We start from the raw sequence: 27009 nt of genomic DNA, 5'->3' as shown, positions 1-27009 counted from the left end.
GGAACAGCACCCTCTTCGAAGAAGTTGGAGGTAAAGATCTCCTGGGAGGTAAAGATGTGCACATGGATTGCCTCTCTTGCTGCGTTGTTGTACCCCATCCTTGAAACATCCTGCAGAGCAGCAAGCTTCTCCTCTGGCACATGGGGGCGAGCTGCAGATCCCCTCCTGGTCCTCGTGTCCATCCTCATGAAATGATGCAGGACACAGGTAGCCTTCACACACCTGAATTCCTCCAGGAGACAGTCCCAGATGGCCCTGGTCACCTAACCTTGTAGTGCCCTACATGTTAACTGTAGGCAATTGTTTTGAAGTAATCTCCAGTTACAAGGTATTTGTAGGAATATGGAAAGCAATTTAATTATTAGACTTTCACATCACCAGGTCATTGTGGATTACTAAAGTATAATATCCCTGATAACAAATCATGATAACATTGAATTGATAGATGCATGGGCACACATATGTGCATGTGTAGCATATGACAATAACAGGATCATATCAAGGATAGCATCACAAATTAAAACATAAATACCACTCAAAGCTTGATTATGAGTTTATCATTTGAATCAGCTGTGCAGTGCTAAGGCAAAAACAAAAATGTTCAGGACCAGGACTGAGAACCACTGCTCTTCATTTAGACCTCTTCACATGTAGACAGGCTTTCATAGCTCTCTTTATCTGAGGACAGAAAACCTCAAGAAACAGACTTCATTATAGTCAAGTTACACCGCACTGAATATTATGTTTCTATTGTCTTCGTCCTCACTTCTAGGGACAGGAACTACACAAAAGTACCTGCCCTATCCAGAATAGCCTACTCTCTCACTTTGACAGTTGGGGTTGCTATCCTTTCACCCACCATAGCTGTTAGCTATATAGCTAGCCAACTAGCTAGCTCATTTAGCAGCTCATTTGAGTTAGCCTGTGCTGTAGCTAGTTAGCTAATAATACATCGTTTGTTTTACATTTCCTAAATATATTTACTGACTTGAACAGGTTCTGCCAGCCATGTGGACAATTGGAAACAGGGCAGCAAAGTTTGTTTATCACCAGAGCGTGTTGGAGGATATTACTATTGAACTATGTACCCATTTAAAAACCAGACCTTCATACAAACTTGCTCTGCTGAATTCTTGATGCACAATCGAACGTCCTGCTATATGCTGCCTTATGCTGCCAGCACGCCCATAAGTGAGTCACAATGGGCGTCCTAAATGGCACTTTACCGCTATCTAGTGTGCATGCACTGTTAGGCCTACTTGTAGCTAACATTTTGGTTAAATTTATCCATGAATCTCTATCGACGTCCCTGGTGATGACCCAGACCTGATCTTGGATTTAAGGAAGCTGAATGGTAAATCACAATCATCATTCCAGCCCTTTTGGGATGAAGTGCAGAAGTATTTAAACGAATACACAGCTCAGGTCAACAATCGCAGACGTGGGGAGTACCGGCAGGTACCTTTGTCTACAATAGTTGAGGACTTGCGTTTCACAGTGGGAAAGCGGCTTCCACCAGAAACTAAAATCCCATCAATACAGTGGCTATGACTGCAGTTTATACACAAGAATCCATGGTCCATGTCTGCTCTCCAGTACACAGGAATGTTTGACCTCAAGTTCATGGTCCAGTCTCGGGTGATAAGAAAGGGACATCAAGACTCAAAGTGTGTTGCAGTACAGTGGAACTACATTAAACAGTTTGCCTGCATGTGGCAGAAGAACTGTGAAATGTTATGTGTGGATGATAAGGCAATCATCCCTGTCGGAGAACCTTGCCATTCTACAGGAACCTGTAATAGAAGCAGACATCCAAGCATTGCTCCTGTGAGTGGGCCAGCTATAGCAGCTACCGACCATGATTATCCCATCAGTAGACTTGTACCATCTGCTATGTTGATCCCAGACATCCCAGCATCTCAATCTAGTTCATTCTACAATGGGAAAGTTCATGTCACTGTCAAGGACAATATTTTTAACACACAGTTGAAAACCTCAGCAGGAGAGAACTACTACAACAATGAAGACAATGTCTCTCTGAACAAGTCAATCTTGATCATTTAATCTGATGGTGGGCCAGACCACAGAACCACATATGCCTCTGTTCAAGCATGCCACACACTCCTGTTTGTTCAACTGGATCTTGACATGCTTATCGCCTGTAGAATAGCACCAGGTGAAAGCTGGGCCAACCCTGCCGAGAGTTAATTATTGGGTTAACACTTGGGGCTTCAGGGAACATTCCTGGCTAGGGAGGAGTTGGAAGAATCAAATTAGAAAAGTGTAGCACAATGACAAGCCTATGTAAAACAGCCACCAAACAAACATACCTGACAGAGGATTTTGAAAAGAGTATGCATCCTGTTGCAGCTCTTGTGAGTGGCCAGTTTGAGCACCTGAAGTAGAAAGAAAGTACATCAGCCTGCAACACTGGAAGAAATTGCCAATATTGCACAACATCATTGATACAGAAGTTGACATGATGCATGACCACGGCAGAAAAGGTCTTGACAAGAAACAGTACAAGCAATTCCAGGACAGACATTTCAAGATACATGGTACAGATCAAGAAATGCGAGGGAGAAGATCCATGCTGGTACTGCTTAATGAATCCTTCACGCTTGCCAGAAGTACAATTTAAGAAATTAAGTTTTGTGCCTGATCCAACATTGTCATCAGACTGACATGAGTACCAGAAATGTGATAATCTGTACAGCTTGGACACCACTGAAAGGATAGGCCTTCTCTGATACCAAATATAGATAATGTAAAGAGGAGTGCTGCCATGGTCAGTGCAAAGGTGAGAGTGACCATCAACTGTGTTGAATGTAAGAAACCAAGGTGCTTGTATGCCAAAAGCAAGCTGTCTAAAGAAGAACAGAAAGAAGTCCAACGCATTCGGGATGAGAACATTTTTACATGTGGGTCAGAGCAGATAGTTTCTTTCAAGGGGCTAACCTGTGGAATGCAAGTGGACACGCAGTACTACTCAGCAATCACAGAGTCATTCCCAGATGTGTGTGTCCATTGTGGATGTCTTGAGGTGGTGAGGCTCAAATAACATGTCAGGCCAATGTGCCCAGTGTGTAAGCAAGAAGGAAAAGCAGTTCATTACGAGAGCTCGTATAAATCTGAAAAAGAAATGAACAGCCTAGAGACCAGAATAAAGGAGAAAACAGACCATGCTGTTGAACAGCAAAAAGCAGCAGGTGATTGTGCTATTGCCTCTGACCACAAAACATTGTCCGTCATTTTCATTTCCAGACGATGTTGAATCGCCATTGTTTGTTGACACCCAGTAGGTGATCAACTGCACATGGCCAACTTTAGCTATGGTGTCTTCTGAAGCTGTTCTTGATTTTTATCAGATAATTGTTTTTCAAATCAGGAATAAAGAAACTGTCACAAGTTAATCTTCCCATTGTGTTTCATTTCTCATGGTTATAACAACATCTGAATTCTTTTTTAAGAAATATTGTGTAGGTTTTTGCATGGAATAATATAACACTTGAAGCTCGCATTAGGCCTAGAGCCTGCACAAGTGGCAATGTACTGTTATTCCTTATCTACTTAATGTATTATATATATGTTTTTTTTTTTTTGTTCGCTCACTTGCCTCACTTTTCTGGGGGGAAAATCTGTTCAACTGTAATGAGTGGGCTGAGAGTCGGGAAGCAAGTTCAGGGAGTGAGTGTTTTAATAAATAAAATAAACACTGAACATGAAACTCAAACAAGGCACCGACATGAAAACAGAGCCAATAACACATGAGGAAAGAACCAAGGGGAGTGACAGATATAAGGAAGATAATCAAGGAGGTGATGGAGTCCAGGTGAGTGTCATGGTGCGCGAGGCGATGGTGACAGGTGTGCGGGATAATCAGCAGCCTGATGACCTAGAGGCCGGAGAGGGAGTATAAGCGACAGACAGTGAATCAATTTTATCTGGCCTTACTGTCTCTATACTGCTTGCTATTATGCAGAAAGGTCTAAGGGTCAAATCATATGCTACACAGTTCCCAAACCATGAGGGCCACAATAGTATTACATTTGTAAAAGTTAATTGTATTAGTAGGTCATAAAGTTTACACCTTATTTTGCAGACATAATAAGCAGTGCAGCTGCCCTTGAGTATGTTTAAATGTAAGATTACAGTTTGACTAGGGACTATTCAGAGTAGAGTAGAACCATTGGGTCTTCAGATCTATATACTGTACAGTGGGGAGAACAAGTATTTGATACACTGCCGATTTTGCAGGTTTTCCCTACTTACAAAGCATGTAGAGGTCTGTAATTGTTTATCATAGGTACACTTTAACTGTGAGAGACAGAATCTAAAACAAAAATCGAGAAAATCACATTGTATGATTTTTAAGTAATTAATTTGCATTTTATTGCATGACATAAGTATTTGATACATCAGAAAAGCGGTACTTTATATTTGGTACAGAAACCTTTGTTTGCAATTACAGAGATCATATGTTTCCTTTAGTTCTTGACCAGGTTTGCACACACTGCAGCAGGGATTTTGGACCACTCCTCCATACAGACCTTCTCCAGATCCTTCAGGTTTCGGGGCTGTCACTGGGCAATACGGACTTTCAGCTCCCTCCAAATATTTTCTATTGGGTTCAGGTCTGGGGACTGGCTAGGCCACTCCAGGAGATGCTTCTTACCGAGCCACTCCTTAGTTGCCCTGGCTGTGCGTTTCGGGTCGTTGTCATGCTGAAAGACCCAGCCACGACCCATCTTCAATGCTCTTACTGAGGGAAGGAGGTTGTTGGCCAAGATCTCGCGATACATGGCCCCATCCATCCTCTCAATAGGGTGCAGTCATCCTGTCCCCTTTGCAGAAAAGCATCCCCAAAGAATGATGTTTCCACCTCCATGCTTCATGGCTGGGATGGTGTTCTTGGGGTTGTACTCATCCTTCTTCTTCCTCCAAACACGGCGAGTGGAGTTTAGTCCAAAAAGCTCTATTTTTGTCTCATCAGACCACATGACCTTCTCCCATTCATCCTCTGGATCATCCAGATGGTCATTGGGTAACCTCAGACGGGCCTGGACATGTGCTGGCTTGAGCATGGGGACCTTGCGTGCGCTGCATGATTTTAATCCATGACGGCGTAGTGTGTTACTAATGGTTTTCTTTGAGACTATGGTCCCAGCTCTCTTCAGGTCACTGACCACGTCCTGCCGTGTAGTTCTGGGCTGATCCCTCACCTTCCTCGTGATCATTGATGCCCCACGAGGTGAGATCTTGCATGGGAGCCCCAGACCGAGGGTGATTGACTGTCATCTTGAACTTCTTCCATTTTCTAATAATTGCGCCAACAGTTGTTGCCTTCTCACCAAGCTGCTTGCCTATTGTCCTGTAGCCCATCCCATCCTTGTGCAGGTCTACAATTTTATCCCTGATGTCCTTACACCCTCTCTGGTCTTGGCCATTGTGGAGAGATTGGAGTCAGTTTGATTGAGTGTGTGGGCAGGTGTCTTTTATACAGGTAACGAGTTCAAACAGGTGCAGCTAATACAGGTAATGAGTGGAGAACAGGAGGGCTTCTTAAAGAGAAACTAACAGGTCTGTGAGAGCCGGAATTCTTACTGGTTGGTAGGTGATCAAATACTTATGTCATGCAATAAAATGCATATTAATGACTTAAAAATCATACAATTGTATTTTCTGGATTTTTGTTTTAGATTCCGTCTCTCACACTTGAAGTGTACCTATGATAAAAATGACAGACCTCTACATGCTTTGTAAGTAGGAAAACCTGCAAAGTCGGCAGTGTATCAAATACTTTTTCTCCTCACTGTACATACAGCCATATACCTATGAGGGAAGTTGTAGAGTTAACCTGCACAATACCTCACCACAGTCAATATACAACTCCAATAAACCCAAAGGCCCTATTGGCAAAGCAACCACCAATCTATTCCACCACTACTCCCCCAGTTTATTGAGCCATGTGGTTTCTGCAGCTGCACATTTTCATATGCTGTTTTCTCATTCAACTATAGTTGGACCACACACAGGGACCTCCTATTATGAGTAAATCAATCATCAATGTCAGTTTCTATTCACCTTATCATATTGCAAATGGTGTCAAGGTTTGCCAGTCTCTGTATTTCCAACGAAATGACCGGTGCTATCGTTTTGTGCACAGACAGACGGCCATAAATTATTTGGGTAAATGCTGAAATGCCTTATACAATACATTTCAATCTGCTATCACTGTTTACAGACAAATAGGGCATCATATTTATTTTTCCCAGTGCAGCAAAAGCAATCTCTTAGTGCTGCCTCCACTTGATCCAGTATGAACAGATCTGTGTACCCTGTTGATGGCAACTAAAAAGCTTTTTGATAATTTATGTATTATGTTATTTCTGAATGCGTTATCATTGTGTCAGATTATTGTGTCATCTGTCCCAATGTTAATCCTATACTATCTACTGTACTATCTACATTTACAATGTATTAGCACCACTTCTTATGTGCTGTACTTACAGTCACAAGCAAAATGAACAACATTATACTTTGGTCTCATAATGTTATTTGTACTGTATTTTTCCAGGGTGTATGTTTTATAAAGGAACCAAAAAGCAATACATCTCATGATATTGTTGCTACATGTGACTTGTGTGACCCTAGAATATTGTATAGCATGAATCATAATCTGTGGCATAGCATTATTTACCATATGGAAATAACATTAGGGTGGCAGGGTATACTGTGTATTAGCAATGCCTAATGGCTGTAGATTTGATGCACTCCACCATTACCTTTGGATAAATCCATCAGTCAAATGAATAAACACAATAGGCCCTGCCAGTGTTTCTGTTCTATTTCCAATTATGAAATGCATTATTCAGACCTGAATATCTGCAGAATTATTTGCATAACCTCCACTCATATTATTTTTAGCCTTTCTCTTCTGCGCAGTTTGTGAGTAAATTAACAAGTCAAAGCCCATATAAGCGCAGAATATTATTTCTGTCTGGGTGGTTACGTTTCACTGATTGTCAAACACATTAAGAATAGACTGTAGTACCTGCTAAACGTCATAGTACCCACTCTGAGTTCTTTGCACCTTAGTTCAACAGTATAATCAGAAAAAATGCGTTACCCTTTTTTTATGAGCCACCTCTTTATGTTTTATGAATACACTACAGCAGAACCATCAACCCACAGTGCATACAACTTGTTATAAGAATTCATTATAGCTCATGTATCATTGTAACGGTGTCTTATGAATTCTTAAGGCTACAGATGCATTTGTAAGCATTACACACAGGTGATAACATTCATTGTAACATGCTATAAATACTAGCTCGTGGCTCCTTTATGGTATTTCATGCTATAACTTGGAATCTGTCAAAATGTAACATGTTTCAAATTAAACTATAGTGTTTTTGCATCCTGTTTGGTGAATGATTAATGTGTGTGTTAATGGAGTTTAGGCCATGAAACTCTGTGTATGCTAATTTAGAAAGGTTAGACTAATCAGATAAGAGAAAATTGCCTAGGATCAGAGAGCAGGGTCAGGCTAAACAAAGAGAGGACCATGGACATTCCACAGGGGAAAGGAGGGAAACTCATTGGGGTCATAAAATGTATAGCTGGGGAAGTGACCCCTACAAGGGAAGAGTATAAAATGTGTTGTGAGCTTTCTAAATGTATGAACTCAGCTGACTGTATCCTTGGTATTAAACACTTTAAACTTCTCTTGACTTTTTGGTCTCCATTCCTTATTGCAAAGAGGTAGCAATAGCATTTTTCTTTTTAACAAACTGAAGCTACTTTGAGTGAGGTTTTACTATGTTTACTAGACCTTGCCTGTCTGCAGTGGCCTGTGTTTCCAAGAAGCCCATAGAAGGCATTTACCATGTTTGATTTCTTCCAAGAATGCAGGGCTGCTAACTTTCTAAGCTTTCATTATGCATATCTTGGGAGAGGCATTTTATTTTTCCATGAATTGCAAATCAGTTTGCAGGCAAATTACACATTTATGCCCCAGCTCCTCTCTTTCCCACAAGGAGCCAGGCTAGGAGATTTATTAGGAGGTATTTCATAAGTGATCAGGGTTTTGATCCACCCAGCCACCCCTAGTGTTCAAAGTGCATGCTCCAATTACTCTCCTTGCATTAATAATTTGGTTTTGATTAAAAAATGGATTGGATTTTCATATTGTGATTTTTTTGTTTGTTTCCTTTCTTGTTTCCTGTTTCAATTACTCCCTTATTGTGTTGCCCAGAGGGAGTTATTCATTTAACTGAACTGAGAACTGAAACTGAAAAGCTTGCAGTCAAATATGTATTTACTGTTGATTGGTGGAAACAGGTGGGTTTGAATGTGTATTGATGTGATGAAATACAATGTGCAGAGCAACATAAGACATTAACATAATATTCCAATATTGGCTACTAGCGATGTATTCTAGAGCCACCAAACAAGAGTCAATTTCAGCATGCTTGATCAATGAATTCATATGTATTTTGTATGTAATTAAAGTCTATGCATTAAATCTATGCACCACCACACAGTTGAAGTCGAAGTTTACATACACCTCAGCCAAATACATTTAAACTCAGTTTTTCACAATTCCTGACATTTAATCCTAGTAAAAATTCCCTGTCTTAGGTCAGTTAGAATCACCACTTCATTTTAAGAATGTGAAATGTCAGAATGATAGTAGAGAGAATGATTTATTTCAGCTTTAATATCTTTCATCGCATTCCCAGTGGGTCAGAAGTTTACATACACTCTGTTAGTATTTAATAGCATTGCCTTTCAATTGCTTATCTTGGGTCAAATGTTTCAGGTAGCCTTCCACAAGCTTCCCAAAATAAGTTGGGTGAATTTTGGCCCATTCCTCCTGACAAGGCGGGTGTAACTGAGTCAGGTTTGTAAGCCTCCTTGCTCGCACACGCTTTTTCAGTTCTGCCCACAAGTTTCCTTAGGATTGAGGTCAGGGCTTTGTGATGGCCACTCCAATGCCTTGACTTTGTTGTCCTTAATCCATTTTGCCACAACTTTGGAAGTATGCTTGGGGTCATTGTCCATTTGGAAGACCCATTTGCAACCAAGCTTTAACTTCCTGACTGATGTCTTGAGATGTTGCTCCAATATATCCACATAATTTTCCCTCCTCGTGAAGCCATCTATTTTGTGAAGTGCACCAGTCCCTCCTGCAGCAAAGCATCCCCACAACATGATGCTGCTTCACGGTTGGGATGGTGTTCTTCGGTTTGCAAGCTTCCCCCTTTTTCCTCCAAACATAACGATGGTCATTATGGCCAAACATTTCTAGTTTTGTTTCATCAGACATTTCTGTAAAAAGTACAGTCTATGTTCCCATGTGCAGTTGCAAGCCATGGTCTGGCCTTTTTATGGCGGTTTTGGAGCAGTGGTTTCTTCCTTGCTGAGCGGCTTTTCAGGTTATGTCGATATAGGACTTCTTTTACTGTGGATATAGATACGTTTGTACCTGTTTCCTCCAGCATCTTCACAATGTCCTTTGCTGTTGTTCTGGGATTGATTTGCACTTTTCACACCAAAGTTTGTTCATCTTTAGGAGACAGAATATATCTTCTTCCTGAGCAGTATGATGGCTGCGTGGTCCCATGGTGTTTTATACTTGCGTACTATTGGTTGTACAGATGAACGTGGTACCTTCAGGCATTTGGAAATTGCTCCCAATGATGAACCAGACTTGTAGAGGTCTATAATTTTTTTTCTGAGGTCTTGGCTCATTTCTTTTCCCATGATGTCAAGCAAAGAAGCACTGAGTTTGAAGGTAGACCTTGAAATACATCCACAGGTACACCTCCAATTGACTCAAATTATGTCAATTAGCCTATCAGAAGCTTCTAAAGCCATGACATCATTTTCTGGAATTTCCCAAGCTGTTTAAAAGGCACAGTCAACTTAGTGTATGTAAACTTCTGACCCACTGGAATTGTGATACAGTTTATTAATAGTGAAATAATCTCTCTGTTTACAATTGTTGTTACTTGTGTCGTGCACAAAGTAGATGTCCTAACCAACTTGCCAAAACTATAGTTTGTTAACAAGAAATGTGTGGAGTGATTGAAAAACTAGTTTTAATGACTAACCTAAGTGTATGTAAACTTCCGACTTCAACTGTACCTGGTATCATCTCCAGATGTATACAAATAATACATCTTAGCTCATGAGTTTTTGTCTCTTTCAACTGCTAGGATATCTTCACTTTTTTTCACATAACAGGCAGAAATGAAAGATCGTATGGTTTTGATATGTGTCATTGGCTGTTCCATTTAATTGGAGCCGTCTTCACAAATGTAAGCCAGGAGAAGAGGGATATCTTGACAGTGAAACAACATTCCCCACTGAAAAGCAGAGACCTGTCACTAATAAGAGATGCACACAGGCCTATATGTGTTTGTGTGTGACAGTCCATTAGGAGAGGGGGGATATTGGCTCAGGATGGATAGAGAGTTGGGTGTATCATCTATAATGGTGTCGTTAGTAAGTACAGCTCGGGACACACAATTTCCTTTCACACTTAACTTGACACCCAGTGTCATAACATGTTATGACAGTCATAACCATGTCATAATATATCATATCTTGACATAACAAGATTTGCCTATTTGGCTTATATGATTCTAAAGGTCATACGGCTTCTTGACGGTGTCATAAAGTGTATTTTCTTAATCCAAGTAAAGTGACAGAGGAGGGCAATAATTCTTCTTGACAGTGAAAATAAAGTGCATTTTCTTAGTCCAACTAAAGTGATACAGTGTGGTCATAATGCTTCATGACAGTGTCATGAAGTGTATTTTCTGCAAGTTATTTAAAATATGATGAAAAAGAAAAACAACATGACTGTAAATAATGAATTACAAGAACAACAAAGTACTTAAAACGTCTCTGGGATATGTGGGACAGTAGCGTCCCACCTTGCCAACAGCCAGTGAAAGTGCAGGGCGCCAAATTCAAAACAACAGAAATCCCACAATTAAAATTCCTCAAACATACAGGTATTGTCCACCATTTTAAAGATAAACTTATTGCAAATCCAGCCACAGTACCTATTTCAAATAAGCTTTACAGCGAAAGCACACCAAACGATTATGTTAGGTCAGCACCTAGTCACAGAAAACCATAAATCCATTTTCCAGCCAAGGAGAGCTCTCACAAAAGTCAGAAAGAGCGATTAAATTAATCACTAACCTTTGATGATCTTCATCAGATGGCACTCCCAGGACTCCATGTTGCACAATAAATGTGTGTTCACAAATCCAAACTCACGAGGCGCGGGCAAGTCCAGACGAAATTTCAGACGAAAAATTATATTACAGTTCGTCGAAACATGTCAAACGATGTATAGAATCAATATTTAGGATGTTTTTGTCCTTTGTCACAGGCGTGCGCGAGACTGACTTCATGGCACTCTGCCAGATCCCTTAGTCAAACAGCTCTCATTCACTCTCCCTTCACAGTAGAAGCCTCAAACAAGGTTCTAAAGATTGTTGACATCTAGTGGAAGCCTTAGGAAGTGCAATATGACCCCATAGACACTTTATATTCGATAGGCAATGACTTGAAAAACTACAAACCTCAGATTTCCCACTTCCTGATGGATTTTTTCTCAGGTTTTTGCCTGTCATACGTGTTCTGTTATACTCACAGACATCATTCAAACAGTTTTAGAAACTTCAGAGTGTTTCCTATCCAAATCTACTAATTATATGCATATTCTAGCTTTTGGGACTGAGTAGCAGGCAGTTTACTCTGGGCACCTAATTCCTCCAAGCTACTCAATACTGCCCCCTAGTCCCAAATAAGTTAAGAAACAAACTTTCAAACTAAAGGAATCTTCTTGGCAGGGAAAAAACACATTTGAACAACCATAACCAGACATAAAGTAAAGCAATATATTTCACAACAGGTGTAAATATATGGGTCATGACAGTGTTTTGACAAGTTATGTCAGCTGGTATGACATATTATTTGTTTTTATTATGGATCCCCATAAGATCCCCTATTCTTCCTGGGGTCCATCAAAATGAAGTCAGTTATACATTTACAAAATAATTACAATAAATTCATAACAGATTCCACAATATATTAAGTGTTGGCCTTTACTCTACTACCACATCTATAACACAAAATCCATGTGTACGTGTGCATAGTGCGTATGTTATCGTGTGTTTGTATACATGTGCCTACGTTTGTGTTTCTTCACAGTCCGCGCTGTTCAATAAGGTGTCTTTTTTTCTTCAAATTTTACTGCTTGCATGAGTACTTGATGTGGAATAGAGTTCCAAGTAGTCATGGCTCTATGTAGTACTGCGTGTCTCCCATAGTTTGTTCTGGACATTGGGACTGTGAAGAAACCTCTGGTGGCATGTGTTGTGGGGTATGCATGTGTAACCGATGTGAAATGGCTAGCTAGTCAGCGGTGGTGCCCGCTAATAGCGTTTCAATCGGTGACGTCACTAGCACTGAGACCTGAAGTAGTTGTTCCAATTGCTCTGCAACGGCCGCGGCTTTTGTGGAGCGATGGGTAACGATGCTTCGAGGGTGACTGTTGTCGATGTGTGCAGAGGGTCCCTGGTTTGAGCCAGGCGAGGGGACGGACTAAAGTTATACTGTTACACATGGGTGTCCGAGGTGTGTGCCAGTAGTTCCAACAGACAGCTCGGTGCATTCAACATGTCAATACCTCTCACAAATAAAAGTAGTGATGAAGTCAATCTCTCCTCCACTTTGAGCCATGAGAGATTGACATGCATATTTTTTATGTACTCTCTGTACATCCAAGGGCCAGCCGTGCTGCCCTGTTCTGAGCCAATTGCAATCTTCCTAAGTCCCTCTTTGTGGCACCTGACCACACAACTGAACAGTAGTCCAGGTGCGACAAAACTAGGACCTGTAGGACCTGCCTTGTGTAACGGTTTTCTTTAGGTGAAGGTGAAGGAGAATCGGACCAAAATGCAGCGTTGTGATGATTCATGTTTGTTTAATAAAGGAAAAACTATACATGAATAAACTACAAAATAATGAAATGAAAACCTAAACAGTCCTATCTGGTGCAAACACAGAGACAGGAACAATCACCCACAAACACACAGTGAAACCCAGGCTACCTAAATATGGTTCCCAATCAGAGACAATGACTAACACCTGCATCTGATTGAGAACCATATCAGGCCAGACATAGAAATAGACAAACAAGACATCCAACATAGAATGCCCACTCAGATCACACAGGCTCTGGCAGATCCTGGCTGGCTGGTGGTTCTGGCAGATCCTGGCTGACTGGCGGTTCCCGGCAGATCCTGGCTGACTGGCGGATCCTGGCTGAATAGCGGATCCTGGCTGAATAGCGGATCTGGAAGATCCTGGCTGACTGACAGCTCTGGCTGCTCCATGCTGACTGGCAGCTCTGGCTGCTCCATGCTGACTGGCTGCTCTGGCTGCTCCATGCTGACTGGCTGCTCCATGCTGACTGGCGACTCTGGCTGCTCCATGCTGACTGACGGCTCTGGCGGCTCCTTGCAGACTGGCAGCTCTGGCGGCTCCTTGCAGACTGGCAGCTCTGGCGGCATCCTGCAGACTGGCAGCTCTGGCAGCTCCTTGCAGACTGGCAGCTCCTTGTAGACTGGCAGCTCCTTGCAGACTGGCAGCTCCTTGCAGACTGGCAGCTCCTTGCAAACTGGCAGTTCTATGCAGACTGGCAGCGCTGTAGAGGAGGAAGGCTCTGGCAGCGCTAGATAGGCGGGAGACTCCGACAGCGCTGGAGAGGAGGAAGACTCTGGCAGCGCTGGACAGGCGAGGCGCACTGTAGGCCTGATGCGTGGTGCTGGCACTGGTGGTACTGGGCCAAGAACACGCACAGGAAGCTTGGTGCGGGGAGCTGCCACCGGAGGGCTGGTGCGTGGAGGTGGTACTCTCGGGCTTCCGTCCGCGCCGCCGTGCTTGCTTCGCCAACTCCATTCTCCGATTACCTTCCGTGCACTGCTCCATCGAATCCCAGGCGGGCTCCTGCACTCTCCCTGATTTTTTTTGATGTGGGTAGTTTACAATTTAATGTCTATTGAGTATCTAATGGGTTAGGACCCAGATTGCAGTTCCTATGGCGTACACTAGATGTCAACAGTCTTTAGACATTGTTTCAGGCTTTTTTTCTGAAAAATGAAGAAGAATGAGACCTTTCTGTCAGTGGACTGAGGAAGCTTGCAGTGCTGGTTTGCGCGTGACCGTGTGCGAGTGACCGTGTGCGTGTCCTTTGTTGTTTTTCCTTTCTATTAAATACGTTACTGTCCGGTTGAAATGTTATCAATTATTTAGACAATTGACAACCAATTATAAACATCATTTGACATGTTTTGACGAACTTTACAAGTACGATTAGGATGTTTTCGTCTGCATGTTTTGACTGCCTTTGAGCCAGTGGATTACTGAACAAAACACGCCAAAAAAACAGCGTTTTTGGGATATATAGAGAGGGACTTTATCGAACAAAACAAACATTTATTGTGTAGTTGGCACGCTTGTGACTGTAACCAGATGAAGATATTCAAATGTAAGTGATTAATTTTTTCGCGATTTCTGACTTTCGTGACTCCTCTACTTGGTTGGAAAATGTTTGTATGCTTATGTAAGCGGGGTGCTGTCCTCAGATAATCGCATGGTATGCTTTCGCCGTAATGCATTTTTTAAATCTGACAAAGCGGCTGGATTAACCAGAAGTTAATCTTTAAGCCGATGTATAACACTTGTAATTTTATGAATGTTTATTATGACTCTGTGTATTTTGAATTTGGCGCTCTTCAATTTCGCCAGCTGTTGTCTAGGTGGGTCGCTAGCAGCACGCCTGCGCCAGAAAGGTTAAGAATGCAAAGCAGAGCTTTATTATAGACAGACTTCTCCCCATCCTAGCTACTGTTGTATCAATTTCCACATTATTCATTACAAGTTTTAGTTGATGTTTAGTGTTTAGTCAATGATTTGTCCCAAATACAATGCTTTTAGTTTTAGAAATATTTAGGACTTCTTCCTTGCCATCCATTCTGAAACTAACTGCAGTTCTTTGTTAAGTGTTGCTGTCATTTCAGTCGCTGTAGCAGCTGACGTGTATAGTGTTGAGTCATTCACATACATAGACATACGGGCTTTGCCATGAGTTAAGATTGAAAAAAGTAAGAGGGCCTAGACAGCTGCCCTGGGGTATTCCTGATTCTACCTGGATGTTGTTGGAGAGACTTTCATTAAAGAACACCCTCTGTGTTCTGTTAGGCAGGTAACTCTTTATCCACAATATAGCAGGGGGTGTAAAATCATAACGCATACGTTTTTTCAGCAACAGACTGTTATCGATCATGTCAAAAGCTGCACTGAAGTCTAAGAAAACAGCCTCCAAAATAATTTTATCATCAATATCTCTTAGCCAATCATCAATAATTTGTGTAAGTGCTGTGCTTGTTGAATGTCCTTCCCTATAAGCATGCTGAAAGTCTGTTTACTGTAAAATAGCATTGTATCTGGTCAAACACAGGCTGATTGGTTGGCTATTGAGCCAGTTACTAATGGGGCGTTACTATTCTTAGGTAGGGAAAAAGCTTTTCCTTCCCTCCAGGCCTGAGGGAACACACTTTCTAGTAGGCTTAAATTGAAGATATGGAAAATAGGAGAGGCATTGTTGGCCGCTATTATCCTCAGCAATTTTCCATTCAAGTTGTCAGACCCCGGGGGCTTGTCATTGTTGATTATCAACAATAATTTGTTCACCTCTTCCACACTTACTTTACAGAAATCAAAATTACAATGCTTGTCTTTCATCATTTGGTCAGACGTACTAGGATGTGTAGTGTCAGCATTTGTTGCTGGCATGTCATGCCTAAATTTGCTAATTGTCCAGGCTGTGCAGTTGATTTACTAGAACAGGGAGAGGTAACTGGAGGGGCATCCACAGCTGTGGAGGGAACACCCAAGCCCCCGGCAGAAGACAGCTGGTACATGTGCTCAAAGCGATTTGAAAGTCTTGATTCCGGACGCGGGTGAAGGAGGCAGACGCGCTGAGAACAATTCTTCTCCTTTTTTCTGGTTCCGACATTGCTCACATTGAGTCGAGCAAACATATTCTGGTTCAAGCTAGTAAAGGGATGCAGTGGTGAAATTTGATCATAGTCCAGGAAGGTCCCATTATGATCCTTTTGGATGTTTTGATAGGAAGCATTTAAAGATATCAATAGTCTGATAAAATCCTTATTCAGTTCAAGGCGCTTGGTCGAATGTTTTATTTCTTCATGAAGAGTAATAATCCTTCCTTTAGTTGCATCAAGTTCAATACATTTTTCACAAATGAAGGTATCCAAATCAAATCAAATGTTATTGGTCACATACACATGTTTAGCAGATGTTATTGCGGGTATAACGAAATGCTTGTGCTTCTAGTTCTGGCAGTGCAGCAATATCTAACAAGTAATATCCAACAATTTCACAACATCTACCCATTACACACAAATCTATGTAGGAATGGAATTAAGAATATATAAATATATTGACGAGCAATGTCAGAGTGGCATAGACTAAGATACAGAAGATAGTATAGAATATACATATGAGATGAGTAATGCAAGGTATGTAAATGTTATTAAAGTGACATTATTAAAGTGACTAGTGTTACATGTTTTAAAGTGGCCAATTATTTCAAGTATGTGTATGTAGGCAGCAGCCTCTCTGTGCTAGTGATGGCTATTTAACAGTCTGATGACCTTGTGATATAAGCTATTTTTTAGCCAATCGGTCCCTGCTTTGATGCACCTGTACTGACTTCGCCCTCTGGATGATAGCGGGGTGAACAGGCTGTGGCTCAGGTGGTTGTTGTCCTTGATCTTTTTGGCCTTCTTGTGATGTCGGGTGCTGTAGGTGTCCTGGAGGGCAGATAGTTTGCCCCTGGTGATGAGTTGTGCAGACATCACCACCCTCTGGAAAGCCCTGTCGTTGTGGGAGGTGTAGTTGCCATACCAGGCGGTGATACAGCCCGACAGGATGCTCTCAATTGTGCATCTGTAAACGTTTATGAGGGTTTTAGGTGACAAGCCATTGGTCCTTTCCCTGTGAAAACAGCGGACATGTTGCAGATTATACATTTAATAGCACGCAAGTCCTCAGCAGATTCAAAATAGTTTTCACTGCTGCTCTCCGACAGTCCAAGGGAACAAACATTTCCCAGTACAACTGTGTTGTTGTCTGCCTCTCGTTGAATGTGAAGAGTGACAGAGAAGCGCAGAGGGGCTGGAAACTGCTTGGCCTCCGACCACAAGGCACGACAGAGGGTACTGCGTACGGCCCAGTACATCCCTGGGGCCAAGCTTCCTGCCATCCAGGACCTATATACCAGGTGGTGTCAGAGGAAAACCCTAAAAATTGTCAGACTCCAGACACCCTAGTCACAGACTGTTCTCTCAGCTACAGCACAGCAAGCTGTACCGGAGCGCCAAGTCTAGGTCCAAGATGCTTCTTAACAGCTTCTATCCCCAAGCCATAAGACTCTTGAACAGCTAATCAAATGGCTACCCAGGCTATTTGATTTAAAACTGGCCTTCTTTAGACTAGTTGAGCATCTGGAGCATCAGCATTTGTAGGTTTGATTACAGGCTCAAAATGGCCACAAACAAATACCTTTATTTTGAAACTATTCTATAGTCTATTCTAGACTATAACTATTGTCTATTCTTGTTCTGAGAAATGAAGGCTATTCCATGCAATAAATTGCCAAGAAACTGAAGATCTCCAACAACGCTGTGTACAACTCCCTTGAAAGAACAGCGCAAACTGGTTCTAACCAGAATAGAAAGAGTGGGAGGCCCCGGTGCACAATTGAGCAAGAGGACAAGTACATTGGAGTACTGTTTGAGAAACAGAAGCCTCACAAGTCCTCAACTGGCAGCTTCATTAAATAGTACCCTCAAAACACCAGTTTCAACGTCAACAGTGAAGAGGCGACTCCAGGATGCTGCCCTTCTAGGCTGAGTTCCTCTGTCCACTGTCTGTGTTCTTTTGCCCATTTTAATCGTTTATTTTTATTGGCCAGTCTGAGATATGGCTTTTTCTTTGCAACTCTGCCTAGAAGGCCAGCATCCCGGAGTCGCCTCTTCACTGTTGACGTTGAGACAGGTGTTTTGCGGGTACTATTTAATGAAGCAATTAGCCTTCTCATGATAAATTATAAACTTGGATTAGCTAACACAACGTGCCATTGGAACACAGGAGTGATGGTTGCTGATAATGGGTCTCTGTACATCTATGTAGATATTCCATAAACAAGAAATGTGCTTTTCTTTCAAAAACAAGGACATTTCTAAGTGACCCCAAACTTTTGAATGGTAGTGTATGCATAGTCACTTTAACTCTACCTTCCTGTACATACAGTATAACCTCAATTACTTCGATTAAACAGTGCCCCCTCCCACATTGACCAGTACCCCGTTTATAGCCTCACTATTGTTTTTTTACTGCTGCTCTCTAATTATTTGGTACTTTTCTTTTTTACATATCCATTTTTTACTAGTTTGCACAGACAGATTTTACTTTATCCAGTTTGCATGGACAGATTGGGGTTCAGCAGCCAACAGCCAACTTTTTTTGCAGGCCATGCAAATAAACAAACACATTTTGATGGGGATTGATGCATGGGTGAGGCAACAGACTCTTAATAACTGCTCACAAGTGAACCATGAAGGATATCGCTGCCAACCGTAGGTCTTCAGACCCTTTCAAGAGATGGAGTACTAACCGGAATATTTTTGTTTGGTGTTGAAATTCCTTTTTTGCTTCTGAGTCTCAGTTGGCAGCTAGCATCACAGCTTGATATTGTGACTCGGTTAGCCCACGCTTTAGGTATAAGGCCGGGACCTGCTTGACGTCAATGTCTGCTTTAGTTTTAATGTCGGGAGCCATTTGTGGATTTGACAGCTCTAACACAGTCCCACCTCCTACACCTTCAAAACATCAGCTAGGCAGATTTTCGCTAAAGCGGATCTGTTTGAATAGGACCATAACTTGGCTAGCTAACTGAGAGGTATGCTACAGTGCCATCAGAAAGTATTCGCACCCCTTGACTTTAAAATTGATTACATTTAGATTTGTTGTCACTGGCCTACACACAATAGCCCATAATGTCAAAGTGGAATAGTTTATTGTTATTATCTTTTGCAAATTAATAGAAAAATGTAAGCGGAAATGTCTTGAGTCAATAAGTATTCAACCCCTTTGTTATGGCAAGCCCTAAATAAGTTAATTAGTATAAATATGCTAAACAAGTCATCTATTTAGTTGCGTGGACTCACTCTGTGTGCAATAATAGTGTTTACCAAAATGTTTTTATGTCTTCCTCATCTCTATACCCCACACATTCAATTATCTGTAAGGCCCCTCAGTCGAGGACTGCATTGAAAAAACTGATTCAACCACAATGACCAGGGAGGTTTTCCAATGCGTCACAAAGAAGGGCACCTATTGGAAGATGGATAAAAGTAAAATAAAAAAGCTGACATTTAATATCCCTTTAATAATTTTAAGCATGGATAAGTTATTAATTACACTTTTGGTGGTGTATCAATACACCCAGTCACTACAAAGGTACAGATGTCCTTCCTAACTCAGTTGCCAGAGAGGAAGGAAACCACTCAGAGATTTCACCATGAAGCCAATGGTAACTTCAAAACAGTTACAGTTTAATGGTTGTGATAGGAGAAAACTGAGGATGGATCAACAACATTGTAGTTACTTTACAATACTAACCAAATTGACAGAGTAAACATGAGGAAGCCTGTATAGCATAAAAATATTCCAAAACATGTATCATGTTTGCAACAAGGCACTAAAGTACGACTGCAACTACTTTTTGTCCTAAACACACTTTTATTTTCAAGCATAGTGGTGGCTGCATCATGTTATGGGTATGCTTGTAATCTAAGGACTGAGTAGTTTTTCAGGATAAAAAAAAATCAACCGAATGGCACTAAGCACAGGCAAAAGCCTAGAGGCAATTCTGGATCAATCCGCTTTCCACCAGACACTGGGAGATTAATTCAACTTTCAGCAGGACAATAACCTAAAACACAAGGCCAAATGTACACTGGAGTTGCTTACCAAAAGACAATGAATGTTCCTGAGTGGCAGAGTTACAGTTTTGACTTAAATCTACGTTGACGAGAATGGGGGCATGCTCAGTCCTCTTTTTCCTGTAGTCCACAATCATCTCCTTTGGCTTGATCATGTTGAGGGAAAGGTTGTTGTCCTGGCACCACATGGCCAGGTCTCTGACCTCCTCCCAGGCAAGTCAGTAAAGAACAAATTCTCATTTACAATGATAACCTACCCAGGACAATCCCGCACAACGCTGGGCCAATTGTGCACCGCCCAATGGGTCTCACAATCACACCTGGATATGAAACAGCCTGGATTCAAACCAGGGACTGTAGTGACACCACTTGCACTGAGATGCAGTGCCTTAAACCACTGCGCCACTCTGGAGACCAGTAATACAGTCCAGTTACAGCTTCGAAAAAAATAATATAAAAATAAAATAATAATATAACCAGCCAGTTGCACAGGCAAAATTATTTGCCGTATTCCTAAAAAAGTACCAGTGCATGAACAATTGTAAAGAATTAATAGAATATAATTTTTTGGGGAAATATATCTATAACAGGGTATAAAGACAGTCATTTGTTTATTGTATGAACACTGTATTGTTCCCTTACACCTGTGCCTTTACAAATGAATCAATCTCGTCTTCTCTTCATTTTTCAGGTCCACAGTCAGCACACAGCTTTGGGGCTTTGTGTGAGCAAGCCCCACAAACAAATCGGTTGCACTGCACACAGTTTTCATGGACCTTGCCATATTGACACTGTGTCTTCTTTTTCCAGTGTGGGAGCGGTGGTGCATCGGGAACAGGGAGAGCAGAGCATGTGGCGGGATACGGTTCTACCAAGAACCATTTTGATAAGAAGAACCCTTTTTGGAAGACAAGGGTTCTTTGTGAGGCAAAGGGTTCTTCTACCTAGAACTGTTAACATCCTAAAAAAAAAACGTTTTTATTATTATTTGGAAGGCAGGAAGGATTCTACATAGAACCATATATAATACTTCCCAGCATGCTCTATTGCAGGGCGATTTTTTTTAGTTGTTTGTTTTACTTTAATATATGTTTTTGCATGTAGATTGATTGATTGATACATTTCATCCTACACAAAGATAACTAACATAACGTTTTCTAAACTAATCCAATCTGTTAGTAATTTAAGTTTTTGAACCCGTTACTGAAATGGTTGTTCCAGTTTAGATAATTGTGGTAGTCTCACTATCCAATATTCCCTGCCCTGGCAGTCATTCTGAATCCAGGTTGTGGGTAATTAACAATTCTACTTGTTGGATATCCTAACTCTGGCTAGATTCAAATAGGAATTTCACGTCACTTTGCAAGCTAGTTTGTGACTTGCAGGCCTGAATGCCACTGTGATAAGGTATAACTAGGGCCTCAAAGAAAGGCCCTGTTATACAATATATGTAATCATAAATAATTCTAATCTTAAGGCTAATAAGGCCGGTGAAAGATGAAATGGTTCTTGGTAGAACCCTTCATAGAAGGTTCCAGGCAGAACAGTTCAGAAAGTGTTCTAGGCAGAACTCTTCATAGAGGGTTGTAGATAGAACCATATACAGGGGGTTCTTTGAAGAACCCTATGTATCGGACATGAGTCAGTCATGGTTACATGATGAGGTAACCCTGCCTGCGAACTTCAAAAACCAGTGTCTGCCCTCAGCCCAATAGGGAATTTCCACTTGGAAATTCCCTATTCCCTAGATGTTGATTGCTTCCATGAAAGACCTGATTTTGTATCCAGCGTGTTGCACCTACATAGGGGGTTCTAGATTAAAAAAAACTCTGCAAAGGGTTCTACCCAGCACCAAAAAGGGTTCCGCTATGGGAACAATCCGAAGAACCTTGTATGGTTGTACTTATTAGCACCTTTTTTTTAAGTGTACCAAAATGACTCCACATCCATGCTCTTTCCACCGTATGTGCCTTGGACATACAAGAGTGCAATAAATGCTTTGAGTTCATCCATAGACATGTCCCACATACTGTTTTGTTGTCTGTGCGTATGAGCTGCAGTACAATCACTGATGTGTAGCACATCCGCATGTCACTTAAACAAAGAAAACTGTTGAGTGCACTGGCAATTTGTCTCTTTGCGTGAGCTGTAGGGCCTGCTCTCTCATTACAATATTGTTCTAAATTCAATCATCCTGTTCACCCTCATCATTCAGTTCATTCAAAACCAAACATCCTCATCATTCAGTTCTTTCAAATTCAATCGTGAAGTCACATGCACAATTATCAGTTTCTATCTGGTTTCTATCACCTATTCATTCAGTGAGGAGAGTGACGCATTAACACCTATTTGCCAACGCCCTATGGGAAGGAATCGGGAAGGAACATTTTGGGGTGGTAGATTCACAACATCAAAAGGTCAGTGGCCATTGGCCTCCAACAGTTTTAGTGTTAACTAGACCGTCTGGCTAGCCTCACAGCTCTGCTGTTGTGGGAGAATATCAACCTGAAGTCGAACTGCCCGCACACGGTTCCCTTCAGCTAGCACTATGTAATCTATAACATACCTTAGCCACGAGGCATCTAATGAGCTAGCTCACTCCTGTCAAGGCTAATTCGCAGCAATGCTGAAAAGCCCACCCCCCATCCCCCCGCTCATTAAGTACAGCTTAGTACACCCAACATTCACTCATTTTACGGCTAAACTGACCAACTACTGGTCAAATAATACTCTCAATAGCAAATAAACAACGCTATTCACACGGTTGTCTTCGACAACGTCGTACTAGCTAGCTAACACCAAAAGCCTCATGGCTAAGCATCGACTAGCCAAGCGTAACCTGGTTAAGCAATGCTTCCCCGGAGTTATTATGGCCCCTGCAATGGAAAACTAACATGCTCATACAGCTCTCTAACGAGTCTTGCAAGTGTTGTAAGGTTTAATTGAGTACCGGCCTGTGTTAAACGTAGGCCATGCTACTAGTCATCACAGCTAATACCAGCGACAGTAGCTAACCAGTCTGGCTATTTCTAGTTTTGCTAGTTTAGCTCTTGTATTTAGTTTGCGTAGGGGGGTAACAGCACAGTTGATAACAGCACAGTTGACCGGGGCAGGTCTAGCAGGGCAGAAATGTGATGAACTGACATGTTGGAAAGGTGGCATCCTATGATGGTGTCACGTTGAAAGTCATTGAGCTCTTGGCTGTGTGCTCGATTTTATACACCTGTCAGCAATGGGTGTGGCTGAAATAGCCTAATCTTCTAATTTGAAGGGGTGTCCACATACACTATATATACAAAAGTATCTTTGATGTTGACAACCCTCCTCCATGGAGCACAGCCAATACATACCAGTTGAGTCACTGTCCTGCTGCCCAGGATTAGGTACTTATTTATTTCTTCCTATATTGCCTGACGTCTTACGTCATAGAGCTGGCTCCTCTGTCCAGAGAGAGCCCTCTTCCGGCATCTATCCAGACTGACTTGCTGCAACCTAGTAGAAGCGACAAATTTGCACAGCAAATTTATGATCAGTTTTAACACCCAGTATTAAATTGAACATTTTCTTAGAAATTATATGTGACCCACTGAAATTATGCTAAACTAACCACACCGTGGGTGTTGCAAATTCAGACTTAAATTTACACTTTATTAGAACTGATGCTGTTACACTTTCTCAATGTTAATGAATAGCACATGTAGTGTTAAAGTATTTTTTGGGGTGTTGTTTTAACACTGTAGGGTGTAAAGCCTTCTTTGCATATTTCTCAAAGTGCCTTTCGAGTGAATGTTTGTAAAAGACACATGGTTAATGCATTCATAAATGTTCAGTCCTGAAGCATTCATCAAATGCCTTCCTGAGTGAATGTGAATTAAAAGTAAACCCTTTATGACCATACATTATACTGTATTGGTCATGATGGCAGCATTCGCGTGAAACTGAAAGCGCGAACCACTGCTTTTAATCAGGGCAAGGTGACTGGAAACATGACCGAATACAAACAGTGTAACTATTCCCTCCGCAAGGCAATCAAACAAGCTAAGCGTCAGTATAGAGACAAAGTAGAATCTCAATTCAACGGCTCAGACACAAGAGGTATGTGGCAGGGTCTACAGTCAATCACGGATTACAAAAAGAGAACCAGCACCGTCACGGACCAGGATGTCTTGCTCCCAGGCAGACTAAATAACTTTTTTGCCAGCTTTGAGGACAATACAGTGCCACTGCCACTGCCCGCAACTAAAACATGCAGACTCTCCTTCACTGCAGCCGAGGTGAGGAAAACATTTAAATGTGTCAACCCTCGCAAGGCTGCAGGCCCAGACGGCATCCCCAGCCGCGCCCTCAGAGCATGCACAGACCAGCTGGCTGGGGTGTTTACGGACATATTCAATCAATCCCTATCCCAGTCTGTTGTTCCCACATGCTTCAAGAGGGCCACCATTGTTCCTGTTCCCAAGAAAGCTAAGGTAACTGAGCTAAACGACTACCGCCCCGTAGCACTCACTTCCGTCATCATGAAGTGCTTTGAGAGACTAGTCAAGGACCATATCACCTCCACACTACCTGACACCCTAGACCCACTCCAATTTGCAACCAGTGATTGTTTTAGTTATTTATCTTAGATCAACTTATCAATCAATTTGCATGCAGGAAAATAGATATTAAAATAAACTATTCTAAAAATCTACCTGCGACAAAGCATGCGGCCCCTTCAATGTATTTGTTAGTCATAGAGTTAACAGAAATTAACTCAATACAGTCTAGTAACAACAACACGACGTGGTGTTGATTCCACTGTGATTCAAATATCACTAAATGTATTCACTGCAGGTGGCGTCAATTTCAATCCCACTTGTCTCAATCCCACTTGACTCAACACTCAGATATAACATGTTTTACCTCAACACAGAGATTTTAAGACCTGCCAATTTACTCTGTTGGTGATGCCATATGTTTCCCTCCTCATCTTCGAGCCCCTAGATGACCAGTGATTTTCCGGTCGGTAGTTAAAACCCTGCTTATGACCAGTCCTGGCAGCTATCGTCATGCAGGCCTTATACCCTGGCAAAAAGAAGTAAGGAAAGAGACAGGCCAGCTCCTTATGCAGTCTCTCTGTTTTACAGTTGGAGCATTTTTCCATGAATGAGTGGTGTGACTATACAGATTGTTCCTTCATACACTCTCTGTTTTCCCATGGCCCTATGCTCCTTGCAGGATCTTTTGGACAGCGAGGTTAATCGTTTTAAAAGGACAACTCCACCACTTTTAACATTTGTATTGTTATTATGATGTCTATTGACTACTTAGTGATTAGCAAAATTGGAAATTGCTTCTCTGTGACATTTTCATGTAGGATCCCTGGGATGACTAATATAAGAAAGTATGACTAATACAATAAATTATGGACAGTCATTTTCAGCGATCTATATAACCCGTCTGTAGTTGGAGTTGGCTATAAATATAATTTTGTAGGTTTTTGAGTGTCTACTTAAAATATTTACAGATGTTTTTAGACAAAGACAAGCAGAGCATCATATGATGCTCTGCTTGTCTTTGTCTAAAAACATCTGTAAATATTTTAAGTATACACTCAAAAACCTACAAAATTATATTTATAGCCAACTCCAATATTTTATTTTGTTCAAGGATCAAACTCCATTGATTATATTCGGCAAAACCACTCCCACCATCACCGAGTGAAGTTGCAGCTATGCAGCTAAGACAGCCCTTGTGCGCTTTCCAAATAACCAATCATAGAGGTAGAGAAATATTATATATTTTGCTTTACTACTTCCCTTAGCGTCCCTAAGCGTATGTGTGGACTGTACTCTACCAGCCACTGTTCGCGCCTGTAGTTTGCCCAGGGTTTTTTCAAGTTAATGTACCTAACCCCATCTTTGAACCAGGTAGATTATTTTCCATTGTCACAACTGGCATTTCGCCAGTTGCCTTCCCTAGAAGTCTGTCCCCGTCGTTGTCCAGTACTTGTGGTTCGCATCTACCAGGATTGTAGGAGAGCTCGGGCAAGGGTGTCATGCTCTTAGCATATTGGGCAGCAACTTTCTCTTTTCTAAGATATCTTGTCAGATCATGGGGACCATTATATTGGTTTATAATGACGAGGGGCAAAACAGTATACTTATTTTTCACCATAATTTGCAAATAAATTAATTAAAAATCCTACAATGTGATTTTCTGGATTTTTTTTCTCATTTTGTCTGTCATAGTTGAAGTGTGCCTATGATGAACATTACAGGCCTCTCTCATATTTTTAAGTGGGAGAACTTGCACAATTTGTGGCTGACTAAATACTTTTTTGCCCCACTGTATGCACGCACCACTTTTCCATTTTTTTATTGTTTTGAATTTTTTGAAATAATGTATTTTTATAATTTCATTTCACCAATTTGGACTATTTTGTGTATGTCCATTACATGAAAACCAAATAAAATCTATTTAAATTACAGGTTGTAAATGCAACAAAATAAGAAAAAGGCCAAGGGGGATGAATACTTTTGCTAGGCACTGTACCTGTCTGTCTCCAACAGACACTTTTGAAAGGTACTTCCGAGAGTAGGCGGTCCCTGTGGTACATCTCACTCACTCTTACTGACACTTAGCGTGATGTATTGTTGTCTCTAACTTTAGGTCATTCATCCTGTTGTCTGTGCCTAACAATGTTTGTACCATGTTGTGTTGTTGTTGTGTTGCTACAATGCTGTTTTGTTGTTGTCTTAGGTCTCTCTATAGGTAGTGTTGTGGTGTCTGGTGTCTCAGAGAACCAAGGTTATGCAAGTAAGCTTAAGGTATGGAAACATACAATGTCTGGTCATAACCTGGACTAGACAATGGCCATGTCATACACCATTATATCGCCAAAGTC

At 41.5% G+C, this 27009-nt stretch overlaps 2 long non-coding RNA genes across 2 annotated transcripts in view; one reads left to right on the top strand and one right to left on the bottom strand.

Annotated features, from left to right (window-relative positions):
- The window catches only part of LOC149985142 (uncharacterized), a 73731-nt gene extending 51594 nt beyond the window's left edge, over positions 1 to 22137 (top strand). The window contains exon 2 of the long non-coding RNA XR_016487077.1: positions 20934 to 22137. This is a non-coding gene — a long non-coding RNA (uncharacterized LOC149985142). The remainder of the gene's footprint in view (positions 1 to 20933) is intronic.
- Positions 1 to 27009, bottom strand: part of LOC149985141 (uncharacterized) — a 714490-nt gene that overhangs the window by 569732 nt on the left and 117749 nt on the right. The window lies entirely within an intron of this gene.

The sequence above is a fragment of the Oncorhynchus mykiss genome, chromosome 2 (assembly GCF_057628025.1).
Source record: "Oncorhynchus mykiss isolate SJ-2025 chromosome 2, ASM5762802v1, whole genome shotgun sequence".
Taxonomy (NCBI): Eukaryota; Metazoa; Chordata; class Actinopteri; order Salmoniformes; family Salmonidae; genus Oncorhynchus; species Oncorhynchus mykiss.
Note: the sequence above shows the minus strand (reverse complement) of the source record. Positions and strands in the feature narration are given on the sequence as shown.